Genomic DNA, 13,823 nt, shown 5'->3' on the forward strand with positions numbered 1-13,823 from the left:
CCATTCACTTTCAACCTGGATAGACCTTCTTCCTTGAGCTCATCACTTCCCAACAGGGCTCCAAGATATCCAGGACTCTCCAGGAACAATTATATCTCCTTTACTTTTATGATTATTGGTGAACTATATCTTCTTTTCATCTATATATAACATCTACTCCAAAATCAAACATGGTCATCCTCAGCCATGATCTCACTCTCAATCTCTTCAGTACCCTAATCTCCCCCCATAATTTGGTATGAACATGCCCCTACCTTGGTAGACCTGTCTAGCCTGGCACTTAGGCCACCTAGTGTAACCTGGAGGATAAATGATTCTTGATCTTCATGATTTTAATGTCACCACACAAACCTTACTCATGATTTTGAAATAAATGAAACCATTTATAGTTCCCCAATGACTTTGTGGGATGCCCATAAGGAGGTGATTCCCAGCTATCTCACTGACTTATCGTCTAGAGCTAAAGTAGGCAAACATACCAAATTATTGCAGCTAACTTTTTCCCTGTACAACTTTCAGTACAAGTCGATTCCTGACTCTAACACCCTCCAAAAAATGTAGATCTGTGAGTGAAAGATTAAAACTAATCCTTTCATACCAAGCAGCCAACAAACTGAAATGACTGAATCAACTCTATTATGTAAAAGTCAATAAAGCCGTTAAATTCTGGCTACTAAACTGTGAGCCAAAATTTCATCTTTCAATCTGCTGGCTATCAAAGACTCATGGAAACCTGACTTACGACCCCAGCAAATCCATTTCGTACTTCAAAAATACTATCTCTAATTCTTAAATATGCTACAACCTTCAGGTGTTTCAGGAAAGGGGCAGCAGCAAAATACGATAGATGCATTTTTACCTTAACCTTCCAAAACTATCTTCCCAGATACCCAATGCTAAGTTCTGGTATCAAACTTGAATAAATATCATAGGTGATAAGGCTCGAAAGTTGTAAAACTTTCAGGGTCCTGAGTTTTTTTACTGTAAAATTCTGAATATCCTTTTAACTGTCTTCTCAAGGTGTTCTCCTGTTCTAGAGATTCTCTGAACTTGATGATTACACTGATCTATAAAGTGGGTAAAAGTGTCTACAACTGTGCCAGTTACTGTCCCATTTCCTGCTCAACAATGATATCTCCCCCTTGCATCATGGGATTTGTCCAAGACAGACAGGCAATTGAAAGGTGAGGAGAACCACTGACCCTATCCATATCAGTATGTAAAGGATTCAAGCTATTTTCCTATCACTGGATGCTGAGAAACTCTTTGGTCTCCCCAAAATTTTTCTCACACATGTCATTGTTCTAAACTCTCAGCTTCCACTAGGGTTATGGTCAATGGTTCTCTTATGGAACTCAACATCATTAAGAACAGAACATGGCAAGGTTATCCCCTCTAATGTCTAATCTTTGCCCTTGTCATTGAGCCCCTTGTGGTGAACATCAGTGAATCAGAAGATATACAAATGAATGGAGACTGAGGACCTGGAAGGCAAGATATCGCTATTAGTTGACAATGTCCTATTAAATGTCCAATAGATGGTAGCCTCTCTCCAGAACATTTTCATGCTCTAAAACCAATATCAAAATCAGACACTATATGATTGAACCCCTTTAATGGCAAAAAATATATAATAATGTTATATTACCTGCTCCTACAACTCCTCATTCTAGAAGAGCTTTTTTGAGCCTTTTTCCCAAAATTAAGTTGGAGCTCTACTCCTAGTGCTCTCTGATCATGGCTGTGCGGAATCATTGCCATAAAGATGAAAAGACTCCTCTATTATTTTCAAACTTTACCCCTCAAAGCTCCACTTTCTGAGATTGCGTCCCTCAAAAAATGTCTTGCTAAATGAATTTGGAATAGCAAGTCTTTCGTGATTAGGTTTGCTCTTCTTAAGGGACCTACAATACAAGAAAGTAGAAGGACTTTCTGACTTTAAAACCTATTATTAGCTAGCCACCTTAGCCACGTGGCTATCTCTTGTGCTACACCTGCTTATTTATCTTTGATTAACATAGAATCTACCCATTTTGGGTTGTCCTCCCTCGTGGATCTGGGGACTCCCTAAACAAAGCAGAATGATTCTTGTAAAAAAAATATATATTTTAGTGTGATATTTCCAGCAAAGATCACAGAGTCTTGTAAAACCCACCTATCAATGCTACCCATGTTTCCTGCCGTTCTGTCTCATTGGAACAGTCCCAATTTTCCTCCAGGTCATTCTCAATTATTCTCTTAGACTCTTAGACTAGGGTCAAGTTTGGAATAAACTTTTATCAGGGGCCTCATGCGTAGGGGGATATGGCTGTCCTTTGTGGAACTTTGTATTAAAAACCTACTCTGATCGGAACTCTCGAGCTGGCTCTGACACCGTTTTAAAAATTGTGTCATTTCACGCCTCTCCATCTACAGACTTATAACATACTCCCCTCCCCTTGTTGGGACTAATATGTAACAAGTAAAATAAAGAATGCATACATAATTTCCTACCGATGGTATCGCATTCCCAATAAACTTGCTAAAGGGTATTCCCTACTATTCTTGCTTTTTGACAGGGCTGTTGCCAACTTTCATATCTGATGGAACTGCCCTAACATGTCTTCTTCTGGGAGGGTGTCAGTGACCTCCTGTCTTTGCTCCTTCTGTGTCCCATTCATTGTGTAATACCCTTTGCACACAACCCAGTTGCAAAATTTGCCTCCCACCTTGTGGTGGCTTCTCACTGCCGCTTATCCAAGACTTGAAAGCTTAGTGGCCCAAAACGCAATTCTTCTCTGCAGTCCAGCATCTGGGTTATAATCGCTATTGTGAAAATACTATAACTTGCCCCTTATGGGACAAAAATGATACATTCTACCTGATCTATGCCCCTGGCTCTATTTAGGTTGATCCTACAGCCCTCATTTAAGGGTCTATGTATTAAGCCTCGGAGACAGATAAAATGGATAGGAGATAAAGTACCAACCAATCAGATCCTATTAGGAGCTGGTTGGTTGGTACTTTATCTATGTCCACTTTATCTCTCTCCAAGGCTTAGAGCATAGACCCCTTAATTTGTAATTTTCCACATTCTGTTTCCACAACCTCTTTTAAAGATATGCCTCTTCTTCTATTAGTTCCTATAATATCTTTCTCTTGCACTGATTTGGAGCACCAAATTTCCCTTGGACCTCAAAAGTTTGTTAAAAAATAGCAAGGTGTCATGATTTGACTACAAAGCAGTAGTAAAAACGTTTTTTCCTATTTCTCCTTCTATTACTTGATCTTACTTTCCCTAATTCTCCTGCCATTTCTCCATAAAACCGTTCTCTATAACTCCTATTACTTCATATACTGTACCACCTCCTAATACTCCATGTAACCACTCCTTATACCTCATCAATAACTCCCTATACCTCCTTTTTCTGCACATAGCCTCTCCATATAACTTTTCCTTTTATACCATATAACTGTTTTATATTATCATTTTTTTTGCAACATTTGTAGATACGGGATGCATTTTTCATGCCAGCGGTGGGAATGCCGGCAGTCATGTCCCGATGCCGCTCAGGAGACCGGCACCGGGACATTGACAGCCAACATCCCGAAGGTAAGTATCTCTGTGGGTGTTAGGGTTAGGGTTGGGGGGTGGGGGCTATGGTCGGTAGGGTTAGGCATTAGGGGGGGTTAAGCACTAGGGGGGGGGGGGTTAGCCATAGCCGCCACACCTGAAAATTTAGCCCTAGCTGCCACCCCCTTAGATTTAGGATTCTTAGGTTTGAATTGCCGGGGTGGGTCATGTGACTGGGATATTTTATCACACGCGTAGATAAAACAATCCTCATATTTCTCTGTATAAACTTTCCTTATAATTCCTCCTACTTTTACATGAAACCTCTCTATATATTTCCCCCTATTATCCCATATAACCTCTCTATATATCTTCTCCTAGTACTCTATGTAACCTCTCCCTATATCTCCTATTACTCCATATCTCCTCTCCCTATATTTCCTCCTATTACTGCATATAACCTCTCCCTATATATCCTCCTATTACTCCATATAACCTCTCCCTATATCTCCTCCTATTACTCCATATAACCTCTCCCTATATCTCCTCCTATTACTCCATATACCTTTTCCCTATATCTCCTCCTATTAACACCATATGACCTCTCTATATTTCTCCTATTACGTTATATAACCTCCTTCAATTACTCTATACAACCTTTCCCTATATTTCCTCCTATTACTCCATATACCCTCTCCCTACATCGCCTCCTATTACTCCATATAACCTCTCCCTATATCTCCTCCTATTACTCCATATACCCTCTCCCTATATCTCCTCCTATTACTCTATATACCCTCTCCCTATATCTCCTCTTATTACTTCATATACTCTCTCCCTATATCGCCTCATATTACTCCATATACCCTCTCCCTATATTTCCTCCTATTACTCCATATACCTCTCCCTATATCTCCTCCTATTACTCCATATAACCTCTCCCTATATCTCCTCCTATTACTACATATAATCTCTCCCTATATCTCCTCCTATTACTCCATATAACCTCTCCTTATATCTCCTCCTATTACTCCATATAACTTCTTCCTATATCCTCTCCTATTACTCCATATATAACTTCTCCCTATATCTCCTCCTATTATTTCATATAATCCCTTCCCCTATACAGTATATGTTCCTTTTGCTCGATATAACCTCTCCCTGTATCTCCTCCTGTTACTCCATATAATCCATTCCATTATATATGTTTTCTATTATCTAGGCAGCCTCGTGTATTTTATTATATGAGATCCATAGCAGTAACACCTCACCACATAACTTGGGTCTAATAATTTTGCCACAATACAAAAAATGCCCGTATAACGCTGTTTATTGTATCTTTGATACATATCACCTATAAGCTCCAGTCCGTCTCTGTCTCAAATAATGCACCCATGACCAATAACTCATATTATTTGCTGTATGAAATGTAACAAATATATTTAAACTGTATAGTTTACTGAATCAATATCAGCTTGTCCGGAAAGAACATGTAACTAAACTTCCCCAGACCGTGTCATATTTTGTAATATATATATATATATATATATATATATATATATATATATATATAAAAATATATATACCGGTATATATATATATATATTTTCCTTTTAGAAATATAAAACTGTTTTGTTATTATATATGAGACAATGAATACATTTGTGTAAATGTAATCCTGAAACACAATTGCCTGTCTTTATTTCCTCGATATTTATTTTTAAATTGAGGTCACGCTTCTCTATAGTGATTTCTCTTTAAATATTTACAGTACGGTTATAGTTTTTCCCCCTATTTTGCAAATCCAAGACAGTTGGAAGTAAACAGTCATTTTGTTCCTACATCTATGTTATTTCCTGCACTTTCTGACAGTATTAATAAGTTGAAACTTGGGATGGCAACCTAGCAAAACTATGAAGACAGAACATTTGGTTGTGCGCTTTAAGAAAATCACTCATACTGTACACATCATATACACACGCACGCACACACACAGACACGCACACACACACACACACACACACACACACACATACATATTATACATTTGCATGCGTTTTATGATTATGTTTATTGTATTTGTACATTTTAACGCTCTTTCGAAAACTGGGTAGAGCGCAACAAAAATGTCAGATTTCATATTCTCAAATGTATCATGTACAAAGCAATAACATATTTCAAGGTCATGTATGTTATAATTATAGCAATTAATCAGGATTGTTATAGCAACAAATGTTGCTAAAAAAAAGATATGAAAATGATATCAACTTTTTCATATATATATATATATATATATATATATATATATCATATACACAAACATACTTAAACTTGTTGCATTTGTGTATGTATATATATATATATATATATATGTGTAGATATAAATGTTTACATATATATATATTTATATATACACACACACACACACAAACACATATATGTATGTGTGCGGGTGTCATTGTATGCGTACATATGCATAATGCATCGGTGTTTAAATATATATACATATATATATATATATATATATATATATATATTACTGTATCATATATATATATATATATATATATATTTATTTGCACACAAGACTTGGTAAGTAAAACATAATTACTAAGAATCCATATTTGCACAGATGTTATAATATGTTTGTTAATCGCTGAATGATAAATACTTGTATTTGTATTGCATCTTTTATCTTGTACATATTTGATGAGAACTACATACACATGCATAAATATTCTATAGCTAAATTTACACACTGGTATTTATGATAATGGGATCATCTGGGCAAGGTCCTGTCTGCCATATGTTAGTTACTATGTGGCATTACATTCCTCTGCAACTTACAGTATGTACAGCACATCACACTACGTTGGCGCTATATATATCTGTAAAATGCATTCTAATGATGGCAGTAATAACAAATCAGGATATATTGTGCGGGTAGAGATGACATTATTAAGAATCTGAACATTTCCAGACACTTTTAAGTAGTTTATGCACAGAAGTAACGATCTAGCTCCCATATACACTGAATCCCTGAGTGTGTTACCCTTATGCAGGCTGCAACGGCAATGGTGGTACACCCAGTAACCTGCACCACAGTTATACTGGCACCTCCACCCTGAGAGCCAAGCACCCAGTATGAGTGGAACACACAGATGTCTGCACGCATTCAGCAATAAAGCTTGCATAAACAGGCAGTGCACTGGTATACCATCAAAGTGAAGTACACATAGCCCTGTACCCCTAAAAAGAATGGGGTGTAATTGCAGCACTTTCAGGTTCACAGGTACACGTAAGAAAGAGGGTTCATGATGACACACTCTGTGCTTAAAGGGAGATTGTCATATATTGTGCTTTCTGAACCCCAGGGGTACTGCATGTATTTACCCCCACCTCTTAGGAAGCTGTCAGAGTTATAACTCAGTGGCAGTGTAAACAAGCCTGTGCCAGTCACCTTTACTGTAACAAAAGCACTGACAAGGACTTAAATTCAATAATCAGGATATATATATATATATATATATATATATATATATATATATATATATATATGTATATGTATATATATATGTAATTAGAAATATGCAGATATAAATTATAGCACTCATAGATATACACAAATGCGACTTACTAGTTACTGTTAATAAATACACACATACATTTTATATATATATATATATATATATGTGTATATATATATATACTCTACATATTAATACATAGTGCACATAATAATTAATATGAATACAGGTATTATTGTAGAATCCAGGTTCCTCAGTGCAACCCGCCTGTCCCGATGGTGTACAGCTAAAGGGGTAAAGGTGACTCCTACCTGGGCTCTGGGAGGTGTTTGCAATGATCGTGCAGAGCCGGGGGGAATTTTGTGGGTAATTTCATAAATCTTCAATCCAAAGACTGAGATTTGCTTAACATCTTTGTCCCCCACAAGAAGACCAAGATGGTTTTAGCAATGCAAAATTCAGATGACTGTCTAATAATATTAAAATGGCACATACCAGCTTAGGGAGGCACTTCTACCAACGTGCTGCGCAAAAAAAAAGAAAAGAAAAATACCCCTTAAGTTTCCAATCAGAAAAAAAAAGTTTGGTGGATTTTAAGATATCTTGTGCAGCAACAAAAGGAAAAGTATTATGGGGGATAAAAAATCAACAACAAAAGAATAAAAAAAAAGAGAGAGAGAGAGAAAGAGACAGAAAGAGAGAATGTTGCTTAGAGTGAAAGTCAGCGGAGGGAAAAAAGGTTATTCAGAACAAAATAAGGAGTTAAAAAAAATGGTGGGAAAAAAAGGCGCCTGATAAACCTTACATCTCCTGATCCTTTCTCCTCTCCTTGAATTGCTTTTACTCTAACACCCAGTCCAAAATGTAGGGAAGTCAGCGTTGAAACACTGGAATTTTGCCATCTTCTTTGCGAGCCAGCCTGTAGGATTTCTCAGCTGCAGTCAGCCTGCAATACACTTTTACAGGAAGGGGGGACGGAGAGAGAGAGAGAGAGTGAGAGTGTGAGGGAGAGACACCCTGGATGTCTCTTTTTTTCCCCAAGTGCCGTAAGTTTATTTATTTCACTTTTATCTTTTATTCCCCCTCTTTATTGTTAACTTTTTTTTGTTTAGTTTTTTTATTTGCTCTAAATGTCACTTGTTTTATTTTTCTTTCACTCGCTGGGCATTTCAGTGCCAGCTCCTATGTTGGCATAAGCTGGACTTTTTTTTTTTTCTTGGCTGAGCTCTCAATTCCCCCTCCTCTCCCCTTACCCCAGCTCCTCCACCCCTTCCAAACTCTCTCCGTCTCCGTGCCCTTCCCTTTCTTTCTGGCTCTCCCTACCCACCACTGTTGCACCCAGGAAATCTTTTTTTATTTCTCTTTAGTTTTGCTCCTGTCTTTGCCAACTGACTCTCAGACTTTCCTGGTTCACTGTCTATCCTCCTTCTCTCTCACTCTCATACTTCAGTCTCTCACTCATGTATGTGTTTTGTCTCTCTTTAATTCCGAGACGCAGAGAGTGCCAGGCTATAACTGAAGTCGTGATTGAATTATTAATAGGAGAATTACAGTAGTTTTTACATTGGGTAATCTCCATGTGTGAGTGTGTGCCATGGTTAGAGTAGGGTGGGTACAGGCCACAAAGAAGGGGGGGTGGGGGGTGGCAGCAAGTGCCAGGAGCCAGAACTGGGGCGAGTAAAAAAAAAAACACACAGAAAAGTGAAAAGTTAGGAAGGAGGCAGAGCCACAAGTGAGGGAGAGGTACAGCACAAGTGGTGGGGAAGAGAGCTGAAGAGAGAGCAAACGGGAATGAAGAAGAAAAACATTTGGAGTTTTTCCTTGAAAATAAAGATTGGACGGTAAACTAGGCATTAATAATGGGAGAAGTCACATAGAACATTCTACAGCCCTTTCACAAGGTGTGCATGAGGTCTACAGAAGGAGAGAGAGAGCTGTAATGTGAGTCGAGGAAGTCGGTTTTGGGGGCAAGCGTAAGTCACTTTAATGCAACCTTAATTCCCCCCTTTGGAATGATGTGAAGGAACGCAGTAATATAACATGTGATAGGACAGATTAAAGGGACAAAGGTCCAGGGGGTGAGGTGAAAGGTACTCAGAGCGTGTTTGTGTGTGTACTGGGGTGACACCACCTGGAAAATACACGGTCTATTGTGGAGGGGAGGAGAATAAGGGGGGGTAGGTGAATAGAAGGAGAGGAAGACAGAGAAGGGGGGTGGCTAATAAAAAGTGAGAGAGGACAGGAACAGGGTAGAATAAACAAAGGCACGGGAGTGTTCAGGAGGAGGGATTGGGAGTGCAAGTAAGAGTTCTGATATTAAAGATTGGAGCTTGTATAAAGGAGTCATGGGGAATGTAAGAAAGTACTCAGGTAACAGAAGTACTGATTGAAAGTGTAGGAGAGTTCTCAGGTAACAGAAGTGCTGAGTATGAGTGTATGACAGTACTCAGATAACAGAAGTGCTGAGTATGAGTGTACGACAGTACTCAGATAACAGAAGTGCTGAGTATGAGTGTATGACAGTACTCAGATAACAGAAGTTCTGAGTATGAGTGTATGACAGTACTCAGATAACAGAAGTACTGAGTATGAGTGTATGACAGTACTCAGATAACAGAAGTTCTGAGTATGAGTGTATGACAGTACTCAGATAACAGAAGTGCTGAGTATGAGTGTATGACAGTACTCAGATAACAGAAGTGCTGATTATGAGTGTACGACAGTACTCAGATAACAGAAGTGCTGAGTATGAGTGTATGACAGTACTCAGATAACAGAATTGCTGAGTATGAGTGTATGACAGTACTCAGATAACAGAAGTACTGAGTATGAGTGTATGACAGTACTCAGATAACAGAAGTGCTGAGTATGAGTGTATGACAGTACTCAGATAACAGAAGTGCTGAGTATGAGTGTATGACAGTACTCAGATAACAGAAGTTCTGAGTATGAGTGTATGACAGTACTCAGATAACAGAAGTGCTGAGTATGAGTGTACGACAGTACTCAGATAACAGAAGTGCTGAGTATGAGTGTATGACAGTACTCAGATAACAGAAGTTCTGAGTATGAGTGTATGACAGTACTCAGATAACAGAAGCACTGAGTATGAGTGTATGACAGTACTCAGATAACAGAAGTTCTGAGTATGAGTGTATGACAGTACTCAGATAACAGAAGTGCTGAGTATGAGTGTATGACAGTACTCAGATAACAGAAGTACTTAGTGAAAGTGTAGGAGATCACTGAAAGAGCAGTGGAATATGCCGGAGTTATAGAATTAAATGTTAATAACGAATAATACTTAGGTAAAAGAAGTACTTTGTGTGAGAAAAGTCTATGTATGAGAGTACTCAGGTCATAAAAGTGCAGAGTGTGAAATTAAAGTGAGTATATGACAGTACTCTAGTAACAGGTTCTAGGGGGTTTATTTTATCAAGAGTTGGGTTGTAAATTTAAAAGGGCAGTGCTTCTAGTAGCCATGTCTTGCTAGTAGAAGCATTGCCCTTGTAATTATTGGGCAGAAACACAACCTGAAATTATGGGTTTTACTTGATAAATAAACCCCTAGGTGTGGGCAAATTGAGTGTATAAAACTACACAGGTAACAAACTTATCAAGTGTAGATATAGTGACTCAATGAAAGTACTCAGGGTTAAGAGCTACTAGGTGTGACAACAGAGTATCCTGGTAACAGAAGTACTGGGGAAAAGTGAACATATAAGAGTACCCAGTTAACAGAAGTGGTGAATGGGAAATGTGCATGAGAGTACTTAGGGATCAGAAGTACTAGTTCAGAGAATAATGAATGTATGAGAGTAACATACTAAGAGGGAGATTAGTCAGTGTGTGAGATTATTCTAGTAACAAAACTATAGAGTATGAGAGAAAAGTAAGTGTATGATAACTCTCAGGTAATAGAAGTACTGAGTGTAAGAATAGTAAAAGTAGGAAAGTACTCATGTACCATAAGTACTGAGTGTGAGAATAGTAAAAGTATAGTAGGAAAGTACTCATGTACCATAAGTACTGAGAGTGAGAATAGTAAAAGTAGGAAAGTACTCATGTACCATAAGTACTGAGAGTGAGAATAGTAAAAGTACAGTAGGAAAGTACTCATGTACCATAAGTACTGAGTGTGAGAATAGTAAAAGTACAGTAGGAAAGTACTCATGTACCATAAGTACTGAGAGTGAGAATAGTAAAAGTAGGAAAGTACTCATGTACCATAAGTACTGTGAGTAAGAATAGTAAAAGTAGGAAAGTACTTATGTACCATAAGTACTGAGTGTGAGAATAGTAAAAGTACAGTAGGAAAGTGCTCATGTACCATAAGTACTGAGAGTGAGAATAGTAAAAGTAGGAAAGTACTCATGTACCATAAGTACTGAGTGTGAGAATAGTAAATGTAGGAAAGTACTCATGTACCATAAGTACTGAGTGTGAGAATAGTAAAAGTACAGTAGGAAAGTACTCATGTACCATAAGTACTGAGTGTGAGAATAGTAAATGTAGGAAAGTACTCATGTAACATAAATACTGTGAGTGTGAGAGGAAAATAAAACTGAGACAGTACTCAGGGATTGAAAGTACTGTCAGAATTGTGATTGCATAGGACTCAGGGATCAGAGGTAATGGGTGTGATAAAAATAGAATGTATGAGAGTCCTCATGAAACACAAGTATTGAGTGTGTGAATAATAAGGAGTACCTAGGCAAAAGTAATAAACGTCAGAAAAATGAGTGCATGAAAGTATTTAGGCAACAAAAATACTGAGCGTGATTAAAGTGAGCATATGAAATTACTCAGGTAGCAGAAGTATGGATTGTGAGAGATTATAAGAGAGTACTCAGGAATCAGAAGTACTAGATATGAATGGGTGTACTCAGGCAACAGAAGTACTTAGCATGAAAGAGTGAATTTACGGCAGTGCTCATGGAAAGGAAGAAGTATGGGTGTATGAGAATAGTGAGTGTGTGAGATCACCCATGATACAGAAGTACTAAGTATGATACCCATGTGTAGGAGTAAGCATGAAACATGAGTAATGGGAGAGTGAGACCTGTTTGTTTATCAGAGTACTCGAGGAAGAAATGTAAACACTTAAAATGTGATTTCTGAGCGATAACGATAATTAGTGTGAAAAGAGAGCGTTAAAGCACTCAAGATAGATTCATTTTGTTTCAGAAGTACAGTAAGTTAGCACATAGAGAAGTGATTGTATGATAAAGGAAACATAGTATGTTTGTGAAAAGATAATTTATAAGAGAACTTCAAATGGAAAATCAACACGAGTATTAGGAAGACATGGCTTTTAAGCATGAAAAAAGTAATTGTGCAAGAATACTTGGGGAAGAGCAAAAGTGAGAACATCGTGATTTTATGATAGTACTACAGAAACTGAACATAATGAGTGTGAGAAAGGTGAGAGAGGGTAAATATACAAGAGTATTTAGTAATGAGAAGTAATGAGTCTGTCATATGAGTAAAAATACAAGCGTATTTAGTAAAAAGAATGAGCGTGCGAGAAGAGTGAATATACAGTATGAGTATTTAGTAATGGGAAGTAATGTGTAAGAAGAGTGACTATATAATAGTATTTAGTATTGATAAATAATGAGTATGTGAGAATAGTGTATATATAAGAGTATTTAGGAATGAGAAGTAGTGAGTGTGTTAGAATAGTGAATATATAAGAGTATTTAGTAATGAGAAGTAGTGAGTGTGTGTGTGAATAGTGACTATATAAGAGTATTTAGTAAAAGGAATGAGCGTGCGAGAAGAGTGAATATACAGTATGAGTATTTAGTAATGGGAAGTAATGTGTAAGAAGAGTGACTATATAATAATGAGTGTGGTAGAATTGTGAATATATAACAGTATTTAGGAATGAGAAGTAGTGAGTATGTGAGAATACTGAATATATAAGAGTATTTATGAATGAGAAGTAGTGAGTGTGTGAGAATAGTGACTATATAAGAGTATTTAGGAATGAGAAGTAGTGAGTGTGGTAGAATAGTGAATATATGAGTATTTAGGAATGAGAAGTAGTGAGTGTGTGAGAATAGTGAATATATGAGTATTTAGGAATGAGAAGTAGTAAGTGTGTGAGAATAGTGAATATATGAGTATTTAGGAATGAGAAGTGGTGTGTGTGTGAGAATAGTGACTATATAAGAGTATTTAGGAATGAGAAGTAGTGGGTGTGTGAGAATAGTGAATATATAAGAGTATTCAGGAATGAGAAGTAGTGAGTGTGTGAGAATAGTGAATATATAGGAGTATTTAGGAATGAGAAGTAGTGAGTGTGTGAGAATAGTGACCAAATAAGAGTATTTAGGAATGAGAAGTAGTGAGTGTGTGATAATAGTGAATATATAAGAGTATTCAGGAATGAGAAGTAGTGAGTGTGTGAGAATAGTGAGTATATTAGAGCGTTTAGGAAAAATAAGTACTGAGTGTCAGGGGCGAATTTAGGGGCCAGAGTGCACCTATGCACAACATTATTAGTCACCCCACTATCATGTCACTGTCTCCTTCATGTTGGGGCGTAATGACAAGAAGAAAAAAAAAAGAATCACCTTGCCTCATCTGGCCCTTGGCCTAGCAGGGCTCTCATACAAGTGAGCATACTGTGCTGCCTCCCAGCAAGCGTCACCCATAGGCGAATGCCTCATGTGCCTAGTGGGATATCCACCACTGCTGAGTGTGTGAGAAGTGAGAATATATAAGAGAATTTAGGA

At 37.6% G+C, this 13,823-nt stretch overlaps 1 protein-coding gene across 6 annotated transcripts in view; it reads right to left on the reverse strand.

Annotated features, from left to right (window-relative positions):
- Positions 1-8,026, reverse strand: part of NFIX (nuclear factor I X) — a 185,716-nt gene extending 177,690 nt beyond the window's left edge. For 2 of the 6 annotated variants that reach the window (XM_063931257.1, XM_063931251.1), the window contains exon 1: positions 7,886-8,024. The gene's annotated coding sequence lies outside the window, so the exon portion shown is untranslated. Of the gene's footprint in view, positions 1-7,575; positions 7,605-7,885 lie in introns of all 6 variants that reach the window. The other 4 variants (XM_063931256.1, XM_063931255.1, XM_063931252.1 and 1 more) reach the window with 3 other exon arrangements.
- Between the last annotated feature and the right edge of the window lie 5,797 nt (positions 8,027-13,823).

This window comes from Pseudophryne corroboree, chromosome 6 (genome assembly GCF_028390025.1).
Source record: "Pseudophryne corroboree isolate aPseCor3 chromosome 6, aPseCor3.hap2, whole genome shotgun sequence".
NCBI classification, from domain to species: Eukaryota; Metazoa; Chordata; class Amphibia; order Anura; family Myobatrachidae; genus Pseudophryne; species Pseudophryne corroboree.